Here is a 12842-nt window from a genome sequence, read left to right on the forward strand (position 1 = left end):
TAGTTCTGTGCACTTTGCCTTTGTCAGCTCCAATACAACAGCCTGGTACAGTAAAATATGTACTTTCCTTTACTAAAGCTGATGATGCAGCAATAATGACTTACCTCTCTCGCGTATCCCAACTTCTCAGATCTTCGTACAGATAATAACGCAAGCATAGATGAAGTGTAGGCGCATTTAAAGATAACGTCATGCATTGTATATCCTGCTTTGTCCCTACATAAAAGCAGGTTACAAAAAAGCACAACCCATGGATTAACCGCGACATAATTCACTCAAAGCACAAAATCAAACGTGTTAGACAGACCAAAAAGACGCTAGGAAGTGCTAGCTCTGAGGTTGCCTCATTGACTTCGACCCTGAAAGGCAAACTACGAAGCGTGAAGCAGCACTTTTTTGGTCGCACCCTAGAAAAACTTATCAAGAATTTGCCAGATGAATTCTGGCACTACATGAGTGTAAAACATGCAACAGCTCCTGCGTCTTCAGCTGCAGAGGACAAGATAAAGGCGAATAATTTCAATTCATACTTTCACTCTGTTTTTAGCACTGATAACAGCGTAAAGATTGCAGCAAGTTCTAGTTACATAGGTCGAGGTAGACCACTGCCGTCTTTAAAGGGACCCTGAAACAATTTTGACGATTTTGTACAAACCTGCTGAGTCGTTAGAGTAGCTCCTTCGGATCATTAATTGATGCATCTAAGTGCTCCACGTAAAGTGTGTAATTTATTATAAGATTTTAAAGATATTCGCAACTCAAATCAACATTAGGGGGCGCTGCGAAGCCTGACCCGGTCTGGCTACACTGTGCAGTATGGCGGCTTTACGGAGGTCCCCGCGTACGCTTTCCTTGGTGAAACCTTTAAGTTTGTTGCACTGCGATGTTAATTCGCGCTGTTTTGTGGGGGGAGAACGGGTAGTGGACGCCGAGCACCTCATTTTAGTCGGTACCAGTGGTACAAAGAGTAATTAAGTAGAAATGGTCGCGCGTGTGTGCAAACCTCCGGCGTGACAGCGGACCCGCATGAGATTGTGGTGAGAATCGCCGACGCATTCCGGGACCCATCGATCGTGGAGGCAAAGTGTTCGTGCACTGCTGGATTGTCGCAAAAGTGCAAGCACATCTCGGCTGTTTCTCCTGGCACCTTATCCTGGAACATTTGGTGTAGTTGTCAGTCCCTTTAATGTTTCATCTCTACATTGCGTTTCAATGCTGTTCATATTGCAAAGATCGTAGTAAAGTGAAATGTTCATGTGCGTGCACCGTTGTAAGTAGAAGAGATCCTATTATGTGCCGAACTGCAACTTAGCTTCACCTTGTGCTGTGGCGCTTGGGGTTACCTATCACAATACATATCCTGCTTTTTTTCTTTTTTTGCCGACATTACTGTTCGTTTCCTATGGCTCATACGTTATTGTTTCACAATTTGTGCTCGAGCAACTGCGTGATATCAGTGGCGACTCAGGCAGAACTCATGAAACCAACTTTTGTTGTCTTTGTTAGTGCCCTTCTTAAAGGGGCCCTGAAACTGGCATGCCGCATAATATAGATACCACGACCACCACAAGCTCTGTTCGCAGGACGATCAGACAGCCATGTGTATTTATTGGTCTCTGTAAGTGATGTAGCTCCAGGCGTCCATCTCGCGTTTAGAGAGTGCCACACATGCCTGAACCACAAGTAGCAATGTGTAAAAAAAAAAAACTTGACCAGGACCTTGCTACCTTGCCATGCACCGTGTAGCTTCCAGCACACTAGCTGAGGCGAAAGGAGAAAGCAATGCATCAGTGCAATAACTACTAATTCCGCTTACAGTTCAATGATTCGAAAAATTTTTGCAGCAGGCGGTGTCCTTTTGTAGTGAGGTAACTATGATCAGTTGGAAGTGTTTCAGTGCCCCTTTAAGTGTTTGTTAAGTGCTTTAAGTGCATGTTAAACTTTTATGTCACTTACTTTCCATTTATTGATATGTTGATAGTAAGGACAGCTCTATATGCTCTCTGGAGGTCAATAATTATCATTCACTGATGTTAAGTCTGCACAAGTGTCTCCCCATGTTGTATTACCAGTGCTTTAGTTATGCTTCCCAGGACAGCCATTTGCACTGTATTCAACAAACTGGGAAGAAGCATAAATTATGGTACATATACCAGCTGGGGTCATTTGAATCAAACCATTCTTTCAGAGTACTCAACTCTGGTGGCCAAACTTTTTAAATACTCATCGTATGCAGGTTTGACACTGTTCCATGTTACTTCTCATGTTCTTTGGCCAGATATACCCTCATATGCTAAAAAGTGCAACAAAAATGGGCTTGAGTAAAACGTATGAGGCAAGTACAGTGAACAAAATATTGAGTGCATGTGGTTTATTTTGTGAAAAAATACAAGTAAGAAAAGGGACAACAAACAGCCATTGAAGAATAACCACAACTCTATGCACACAGATCATAAGTGAACTGCAAATACCTCAGAATACCATCAGATGAAAACTTGCATCAGAATGCGTAGTGTAAATCAGCACTTCAATGAAGAATACAAGTTGCAAAAGAATGTGCATTGCTAATTTACAAAAAGTGTGTTGAAGTTGAAGTCTGCAGGTTTGGCCAATGCAAACAAGTGCAGCATGTAGATCACATGGCAACGACCGTGTCTGAAAAATATGAAGTGGCTGAGTGGCATAAAAAATGCTGGATTTCCAAACAGAAGACTGCACTTACTCTCAAGGCCGCCACGCTTTGATGGAGCCAAGGTCACACGCACAAATGCATCTATGCAGTACAGGCTACTTGCAATATCGCCAGCCATGGCACGACTTCAGGTGAATCACCTAATGCCGAATATGCAAACGTGCCACTGGAATTCATCTTTTGGTGGCACAGCCACAGTTACTTTTAAAATTTCACACATCAACTGAGCAGTCTCGGCAATTATGTTGCTACATGTAGTTAGAGAACAGTTAAAAAGGTGACTCAAGAATGCACTGGAAATATGCTTCAATTTCACCAATGTCAATGCAATTGTTTTTACACATAACTGGTGCCGTCCTGAAAGTGGATGAATTTTTGTGTAGCACGTCACACGAGCATTCAGAACATCGAATGATGGCAGGCCTGTGAATGTATTTACGTTGCTACTATTTATCGTGTTCACAAACTTCTGTGGAAAAGTACCCGATGTCACTTGGGCAGCCTTGCTTTCTGAAAGCCTTGTCCGTGAAGCCATTTCTAGTAGGAAATTTGCCACGTCTTTTTCTTCTCTTGAGTACTCTGCCATTAATGTCCGGAGGCCAGGTTTGCAAGCACATTCCTGTCACAAAACAAAAGCAAGAGTTGTAATGTCTGACATATCTGACGCGAAATGCAGCTTCCTTTTGTCATTCCAATAATGCATGTCAATGTATTAAATTCAATGTTGGAAGTAGGAAAGCCAGGCTTTTTGCATCAGTTAATTTGCACCCATCACACCCCACAATCCTTTCACGAAGTTAATCCAGAAAACATGCTGCCGGCTAGGTAAAGACAGCTACCACATCACAAATATATAGAAAAAAGAAATTGCCATATTTGCTATGTCCTTGTCCCTTATGGTGTTTGCAAGGCTTTGGTCCATGCTGTTAGGGGATGGGAAATCGTCCTGCAATGTCAGAGTTCAGTTCAAGAAACCAGTGGTTAAGCAATGTGTGCACAAGTTTCAATTAATGTGCACCCATCACACACCACGTGCTACAATGCTTTTACGATGTAAATCCAGAAAGCATGCCACCGTCTAGGTAAAGACAGCTACCACAACACATACACATACAAAAAGAAATTGCCAGGGAAAAAGGGCTATCTCGACGCCTTTATCTTGAGTCCCTCATGATCCAGACTACGCCACACACTCTGAACAGGAGCGATGGCAATCTGCCGTAAGTGTATGCGCGCTGCCTGCGTCACGTGTTCTAGACTAGTTAAGCGAGCTGCTCGAGCACCTTTGTTTATTTTACCTGTGAACAAGGCTCCCGTGTGGGAGCCGAAACGTCTTCTTTTCTTTTAAATCTTTATTTGGTCGGCGAAGTGCCCCGGGTTTTTGTTTACCCTTTTAACCATGTTTCATCCCGACCAGACGGGCTTCAGTCAAACACTGAACTTCAAAAAGAAATTACCATATTTCCTTTGTCACTTATTTGGTCCATGCTGTTGCGGTCAGGGGATGGGAGATCGTCCTGCAATGTCAGAGTTTAATCCCAAGGAATTAGTGGTGAAGCAATGTGTGCACAAGTTGCAGGCAGCCAATTTACCATGGTGGTCGTGCTGACAGGTGCATGGGGCAACACCTTTGCTTCTAATGGGGAGGCAACAGTTTCTTTGCTTGATTCATTCTGTAATGCATTAAAAGGTGTTGACATCTATTGCATGCTTGTAGACATGGTGTATGTACCATAAGCATATAAGTGCTGCACCATGTAGTCAAATTAACTTACTCTGGCTGACCGATACACACGTCGGCGAAGTCTTGCCAGTGAAAGCTCTTTCATATGAGCATCCTTGTTCTCATCATAACATGACGTCCTTGGCAGGTTTTCAGTTGGTACTGCATTTTTTTTTCAGCCGCTGTCTTTGACATGCTACATCTGAAAAAATAAATGAATTGTTTATGCTTTATTGTGCCTCAATATGGGCTGCACCCAGAATTTTTTTCTTTTTACCTCAGAAACAAGGCCACAATATTTATAAAGAAACATTTGCAAGGAAATGAAGCACGGTTTGAGTGTGCAAGGCTATGCAACGTTGTACACCGAATGTAGCATCTGCAAAACGTAGTTGAAAGCTGTTCATAACGCAAAGTACACAGGTGCAAACACAACCACATGACCGGAGTAGTTTTGCCACTGACTTGGGGATGATTTAATAACACAGATAAAGCTAGCTTAGGTACTAATACTGCACATACATATGCGACACGTCAGTAGACGGCGGACGCCGTAAATTTTCCTCGAAACTAGCAAACGCGTGTAAAATTGACATGTGGCTGTCGCGTAAGTGGCAAACTTCTGCAATGAACGTGATAGGCTCGCCGTCGGTGCGAAATACCAGTGTCATATGGCCACTCTTGAGCACGTCGGAGATTCTCAAGTGCAAGTGGCAAATTCGTAATCAGTCGCGCTGGGAAGTGCCCGCGTGCAGTGCGCCTGTGCTGCAAGTTCATCCGCACCACGCATGATATTTATTCCGCTTTAGCATGCCACATACGTGGCACGTTTACACTCAACACTTCCCGAACTTGCTAGTACATCATTCGTAAACATTTGAATCTCTGACGCCCGTATAAGTTGCGCGAGACGTGCTGGGCATCAAAAGCCTCCCGAGTTACAGCCGGGTGTAGCCAACGAGCGCAGAGGTGACGTTGCTCGCAGAAACCGCTGTGAAGCGTCGAACATGAGCTCTAATTACAGCCAATGTGGTTAACGAGTGCAGAAGAGACGTTCCTCGGAGAAACCGCTGTGACAGGTCTCGAACCTGTGCTCGAATTTCGCGTTGCGGCTAACATATGCAGCAAATAATGCATAGCCCAATCGCCAGTGCCGCAATGCGAAACGTGTTTACATAAGGTGACACAGCGACATGTATAATGGCCACGCACAATGGTCATGCATTAGGGTCGGGTTCACAAGTTCACAATAGTGTCTCACCTGGTAAGGAGAAATTATCCCGTGCAAAATGCCGTGAGCAAACAGTCACTGTAAGCGTCACAGCCTTGCCGATGCGGAGGTTAGCGATCCACCTGGTTCTGCGGCTTCAGCCTTTCCACTCGGAGGGAAGTGCGTGAACGGAAATATCGCTGTCCTTCCATCTCGCTGGCACGCACCGAGGAACACAGCAGAACTGCTTGGCCGTTCGCTTTTTCTTTGCTAGCAGCTTCATTCTTCCGTCCGCGACAGCAGCCTCTACGGCACACACGGCGACTGGACCTCCGTATTTCGTTTCTCCCTACTGCCGCTAGGTGTCGCATGAATTGCTGGAGTTGCGAATACGTCGCTGCCAATCGCAGCACACTGCTCGGCGGAATTTTCAGCCACCCCTGTCCATATGACGTAAATCACCCAATCGATGTCAGTAGGGCGAGCTATTCGATTGGCTGCCTAGGGTACGATGGATAATTTTTCCACCTTTATGGTGAACAAATGATGTTCGTAATAGTTGGAATGTTAGTTAAGTTGTTTCTATAAAAAGAAAGTAACAAAAAGAAAATGCACAAAAACAATTTCTCACTACACTTAAGCACTTCCGACATACAGCAAGCGTCGTCTGCTTGCGTTAGAACATGCTCCATTTTGACGAGAGCTCCGCGGTCAGAGTCAGTCTTTTCGCGAGCACTGTGATTTGATTTTATTGTGTTGTAGACTGCAAACGTAGCGACTGGCAATATGTCAAGCTGCGACATCGTGTCTCTCTGCAAAGCAGCATATGAGCGGACTGGCTGCAGTGCATCTGACTCGCTATTCGATCGGCCCCAGAATTCGCGCATTTGTGGCCGTCCAGTTACACTGGTGGAGTACTACCACAATAGCGTTTCGTGAGTCTGGTATTAGGGTAAGCGCAAGGTGACAGGGCCTGGCCGTTTGACCGTGTCGTTTCACGGGATGAGCAGAAGCGCAAATGTGAATGGTCTGCACAGTGCAGCCACCTGGCGGCAGAGAGCTCAACCACACAAAGTAGCAGTAATGAAATGTATTCTTCTTTGCTGCTCGTGTACATTTTTTGCAGGAGTGTAATCGTTAACACATTGTTTTTGTAAATGTTTAAAATGTTTTACACTTTGTTAGAGCAGTATTAGCTCTTTGTTTGGCTGGTTAAGCTCTGCGTCAACAGGCGGCTGGACCGTGGAGACCGATCAGGCAGCTCACCTACGTCTATGCTAAAGTTCCTTCATCAGCTTGAGTTTATGCCTCCACTGTTCCGTCAAAATGCCCAACTCGCCTGTGGTTACCGGAATACCAGACACCTTCGGCACTGCTACAGAATGCTCGCAACGCACACTGCTTCGATAGCTCTCGCTTGGGGTCGAGAAGCTTCGCTTGCTTCTAGAGAACTGGAAGTCGACGACACGACATGTCATCATGACACAAAGCCAGTGAAGGCAGAGCATAGCCCGAATCACTTGGCTGAGTTGAGAAGAAAATGCATGACTATGGAGGAGGGCAACTTGTAATCGTCTGTAGCTCTCTTAACATGAGACATTTCACACAAATTGTGGTGCGAATGGTTAAATTTAGGTGGCCATACGCATCTACAAAATTTCTCCGAACCATTTCAGGGGCCCAGCAGATATATTCATCTCAAAAAATCAATTCGCGATGGCCATCTTCCAACTGACTGGAAAATTGTGAATGTAATACTGGTGCATAAATCTGGTGATGCTTCATCCCCATCCAACTACAGGCCCCTCTTTCTGACATGCACTAGCTGTGTAATTCTTGAGCACATTATCTTAAAATCAGTAACTAAGCACGTGGAAGAAATCAATTATATCTCCCCTTCTAAGCACAGATTCAAAGATGGACTATCTACCATCACCCAACTCGTAGAGGCTTCACATGACTTTGGGCTAGCAATAAATGAACAATCACAAATAGACATAATTTTTCTAGACTTTTCCAATGCCTTCGACCATGTGTTTCACTCTAAACTTATTGGTAAACTCCCAGAAAAACTTGGCAATGGTCCAATAACTGACTGGATAAGCAACTACCTTTTAAATCGCTACCAGTTTGTTCACTACAATGGACGTAACTCCAACACTGTCAAGGTCCTTTCGAGTGTCCCACAGGGATCTGTTCTGGCCCCTCTCTTGTTTTTGTTATTTATAGATGATATTGTTGAATACAGTAAATGTTAAAATTAGATTATTTGCAGACGATGGCATACTTTAAAGTGAAATTAAAGACATTAGCCACCAAATCGCCCTTAACAATTCCTTGCACAATGTAGCCCCGTGGTGCTGAGACTGGCAGATGGTAGTTCATTCTGAAAAAAGTCACAATAAATGTAAGCAAGAAAAAAGTAAACTATTATTTCCGTATACCTTCGATGGTGTCTCGCTTCATACAGTGACTCAGCAAAAATATTTGGGGGTTTTGATTTCATCTGGTCTCAGCCGGGCTGCGCATGTGCAACAGTTTACGGAGAAAGCAATGAACAAGTTGTTTTTCCTCAAACACTATGTTACGCTGCCGCAGATACAAAGCGCTTATCGTACATCACTTTTGTTAGGCCGATGCTGGAATATGCGAATATAGTGTGGTTCCCCGCCACAAAAACCAACATTTCTATGCTGGTTGCCGTACAATGCAAGGCAGCAAGATTTATCTTTAACAGCTGATTCCCCTACTGAGCTACTGCACCGAGCAGAGTTGTCTATGCTTTGTGACAGAGCCAAAATACATTGTCTGAAATTCTTTTATCAATTGTTAAATGGCCACCTTGGCAACCAGTGTTAAATGGCAACCACAGCCTTCGCTACTGCTAAAGAAAAAGGGAAAATGCACCAGAAACGTGACCAAATGTTTAATGAATATTTTTGCAACAACAGCACATTCCGTTTTTCATTTTTTCCTCAAGTAATAAAGTAATGGAATGTGCTTGATTCACTTAGTGTAGCCCAGACAACACGGGAAAGGTTCCTAGAAAAAAATTAAATATATCATCCCGGAGCTCCCAAGCTCCTTATACTAAGCCACTTATGTCCATCTGTTGGCTTTTCATTTAATGTTTCTTTTCTTCGTCCGTTCCTGTGTTCTTCTCATTTGAAACCACAGTATTGTAATGTTGTATAGTGTATGTATATATATTACAAAAGTACCCATGAAAATAAGACAGTTGCGCATGTTTAGGAATTTTTCCTTAAGTTAGTTGTTAGCTATGCTTTTGTAATGTTGGTATTTTGTTCCCACTCCTGTAACAATCCTCGCTAGAGGATTGACAGTATTTTGAAATAAATAAAATAAAGGACATGCATTCATTTTTTCAAACGGCCCTATTTTCGCGGTCCCTTGGGAGTCTGAAAACTCGGACATTGACTGTACAACTGACCAAGCGGATGCTTCAAATGGTCCATGGGGCGAACGTGCGGTGGAAGAAATACGAGAACAGAAAGGACCTGCGCATTGAGGAACAAACGGGAAAGGAAGCGTGCCGCTGCTTTCTTTTTTTGAGCTCAAGCTTCTCAAAGAAAAAAAAAAGTATTGACTGACACCGAGAAGCAGGTGCCCCTCATCCAAGCTAAAATAAACTCTTTCAAGCAGTGAAAAGCAATGCTAAGGCGTTGAGCGCGGGCTGATAGTGTGGCAGGACAGTTGAGGTTGAGTTAACAGCTGTTGAGGGAGAATCTCACTTGTGAAAAAGTTTGGGCCTCATACCAATGAGCTTGTAATCAATTGATAGGAATAGCTCACGTTCGAAAATATTTGCTTCTGTATGCGTCTTCTTGTTACAGTAAAAGCTCGTTAATTCGAACCGCAAGGGGAAGCCGCTTCAGTTCGAATTAACGAAAGTTCGAACTAACGAAAGTGAAGGAGGGCAACAGTACACTGCGATTTGGAAGCAGTAGGGCATGTCAGAAATTTCGCGTGTCAGAAAGTGATGGCGTGTGCCGCGGGCACACGCCATCTTCAAGTCGAAGCTCTGGGTCCGACTGTGCCACACCACCGATGTCCACTGAAACAAACGTTAGCCGAGGCTTAACACCATCACAATGAATCGCGACGGCCGATACCTCCTAAGCTGAAAACAGAGGTGCACAACCGATGAAGTCTGCTGAGACAAAGACGCTGAACATGTGAAGGTGGCGAAGGCCCTGATTCGTTGGTTCTTGATTGCAAGCGCAGCTGCGACGTACTTGATTCGCTGTGTTTTGGAGCTTGCCGTGCCATCTCCGCACAACATTAGCAGCTGTACAAGATTTGGAAAGCCTCCGAGATTCGCAACGGGCAACAAGTCTCGGAGGTTACGTAGAACGGAGAGGCGGCAGCCGCCGCTGCCTTCTGGCTGACCCCGCGTCGATTAGATTTTTTTCCGATTTTGCCTTCTCTCGCCGTTCTCTCCGTTTCGGAGGCAATACAGCCTTGTGTGTAGGCAGTAGGCGCGTTTCTCTGGCCATGTGCCAGGCGAGCGTAGTTCGAATTATCCGTGAGGGAACCTTCTCGCGTTCGAATTCATGGACTTTTTTATACATAGACTTCGGTGGAGCTTGGCCGGACCAAATCGTACAGTTCGAATTATCCATAAATTCGAATTATTGAAGTTCGAATTAACGAACTTTCACTGTATTCGTAGTTGAGAATGTTCGACTCGATTCGCAATAGGTTCTACCATTTTTTTCGAAGATATATTATTTGCCAACCATTTCGCGGACCCCCCCCCCCTCCCCTCGTTTTTCTTTTTGAATAAAATAAGCACTACTCCTTAATATAAAAACTGGATTAAAAAGATTTTTTTAAATTTTTTAGCTTGCTTACTAGAGAGTGACAGCATCGGGCAACATGGTGTCAACCAGCCTTGACATAAAACAAAGTTCTGTGTCAATCAGGGAATTTCGCAAAACCAGTCAGGGAAAACCTGGAAAACTCAGGGAATTTGGAAATGTTAACTTGGTAAGCACCCTGAGTATGCTTCTCCACAATCTTGGCGATATCAGGAAACTCCTCTATAACATAATCCAAAGATGCTGTGTGTTTAGGAAACACGTTTAAAACCCACACTAACAAACTTGCTCAGACAGTATGCTATCTTCCAGAACAATCATGATGATGCTGTTGCCTCATCCGGAAGTGTAGCAATAGTTGTAGGTAAGCCTGTTGCTTGCCAAAATCTTCTTCTACAGGCCTCCCTTGAGGTGGTGTCTGTGTGAGTGATTTACTTTCACAAAATAATAACGATCTGTTGCATTTACATACCGCGTTCTTACCATCTTAGCAAAATAATTCTACAAGCTGATTGACGAGCTCCCAGAGCCATATATGATCGCTGGTGGTTTTAATACTGCCAGCACTTTGTGGTGTGACCCCTGGTGTGATGCCAGGTGTCAGCATATAGAAAACTTTCTGGTAACCTCTCGTGCGTGCCTCTTTTATAAAAGAAGCTATTACAATATCCACCACAATTAATTTTCTTCCATAGATTTGCAATCATAATCTGTGTTGGGACTGTCATATTAATCATGTTGCTAATAGCACCATGACAAAATTGCATTATTTGAAGCGATGTCTTCGTAATTCCTTTAAAGAACTTAAGCTTTTAGCATACAACTCTCTTCTTTTACCTCTTTTTGAATATGGCAGTATAATATTGGATCCATTTACTTCTGTTAATATCAATAAAGTAGAAAGGGTGCAAAAGTAAGCAGTCAGGTTCATTTTCAGTCACTATGGCATTATGTCCATTACTGAATTAAGGGATAGAGCAGGCTTGAGGGCGTTGTCAGACAGAAATAAGAGCACACTTGTGTTTCTTGTTTAAAGTTGTTAAAGGCAAATTAAAAAGCAACACTCATGAATGCGTCACACATTCTTTTCATTATGCGACGAGACACAGAAATAATTTTACTTTGCTTCCTTTTCAAACAAAAAACAATGTTCTTAAGTACTCCCTTTTTCCTCGCTGGAACGATCTTGATAGTAAGTTAGTTGAAGTGGATGACGTGGATCAATTTCAGGCATTCATTGAACAGTATATGTAAAGCTTGTTTTGTGGCATTTCTTGTTTTTAATGCTTTGTACTTCCATACTTGTGTTTACTAATCATATGTATAGTATGCTTTTAAGTTTGTTTTCTTTATTTGTTTACTGCTTTACTATTTTGATGTGTACTAATGTCAGTCTCATTCTGCCACGGCCCCTATCTGGGGCTAGCACTATTGAAATAAAATAAATAAATTTAGGAATTGGCACTTTGACCCTCCTTTCTTATGTAGAATGGAATGTTGTTAAGAATCCATTTGTGAGTGACCACTTCCTGTAATGCTGACCTTGATACAGGAACATGACAGTCGAAGCTCTGGCACAAGGTCACGAGCTCAGGCATGGTCCGCAGGTCCTTAGCCAGCAGCATGTGAAAGGCATTGTCTATGCCTTTCATGATGTGCCTGATCCTGTCTTGCACAATCATGGTCTTTGATATAGCTCATAGAGTTCTCACCCTGCTGCTGCACACACCCACGTAGATGCTGTTCAGTGCAAAGCTTGTGTACTGAGGGGTGCCCGAACACATCATCTGCGAAGCTTGTTTTGAAAGCAGTCCAAGGGGCGAAGTCAGGCTCATGGTTACCAAACCAGAGGTTTGCGACATCTGTTAGGTAGAACACGACGTCGCGTAGTTTTGCAGCGTCGTCCCACTTGTGCACACTCACCCTTTCAGATAACGACAGCCAATCTTCTATGTCATGGTCATTGGTGCTGCTGAAGAAAGTGGGAGTGCACTAGCACAGCACGCGGGACACGATGACCGACGGAGATTGGGCCGCACCTTGCTGGATGGAGTTATCAGGAATTGTCGGAACGGTGGTGGGTAATGTCTGGCTTCGGAGCTTTAGGTTTGAAGGGGTACCACGCACCTCCACTACATTGATAGGGGGATTTATTGATGGCAAGGGGCAGGTGAAAAGCCAACACAGTGACTAGAGAAGAATGGTCTCTGCGCCAACAGCTTGCGATCTGCGCTTGTGCCCTACATCGATGATAGTGCGCCACTACTGCTTGCTTCCTGTTCTTCTTCATCAGACTTTTTTTATTGCAATAAAGGGCTCTCGGTTGTTGGCAGGGACCACATTTTTCTCACTCTAGAGCTGCTTTTGGCACCAGTA

The 12842-nt window shown here is 43.9% G+C and overlaps 1 protein-coding gene and 1 long non-coding RNA gene across 4 annotated transcripts in view; one reads left to right on the plus strand and one right to left on the minus strand.

Moving 5' to 3' along the window:
• The window catches only part of mRpS23 (mitochondrial ribosomal protein S23), a 90268-nt gene that overhangs the window by 48946 nt on the left and 28480 nt on the right, over positions 1 to 12842 (plus strand). The gene's annotated exons all lie outside the window — the stretch shown is intronic.
• On the minus strand, positions 750 to 5996 carry LOC139055889 (uncharacterized). Of its 3 annotated transcripts, none has more exons than XR_011511975.1 (3): positions 5677 to 5996; positions 4468 to 4617; positions 750 to 4365 (listed from the first exon to the last, which is right to left on the minus strand). It is a non-coding gene; the product is annotated as an uncharacterized lncRNA (long non-coding RNA). The 3 variants fall into 3 exon arrangements; XR_011511973.1 differs by having other exon boundaries at positions 750 to 3311; positions 4150 to 4617; positions 5677 to 5995; XR_011511974.1 differs by having other exon boundaries at positions 750 to 3638; positions 4150 to 4617; positions 5677 to 5995.

The sequence above is a fragment of the Dermacentor albipictus genome, chromosome 2 (genome assembly GCF_038994185.2).
Source record: "Dermacentor albipictus isolate Rhodes 1998 colony chromosome 2, USDA_Dalb.pri_finalv2, whole genome shotgun sequence".
NCBI classification, from domain to species: Eukaryota; Metazoa; Arthropoda; class Arachnida; order Ixodida; family Ixodidae; genus Dermacentor; species Dermacentor albipictus.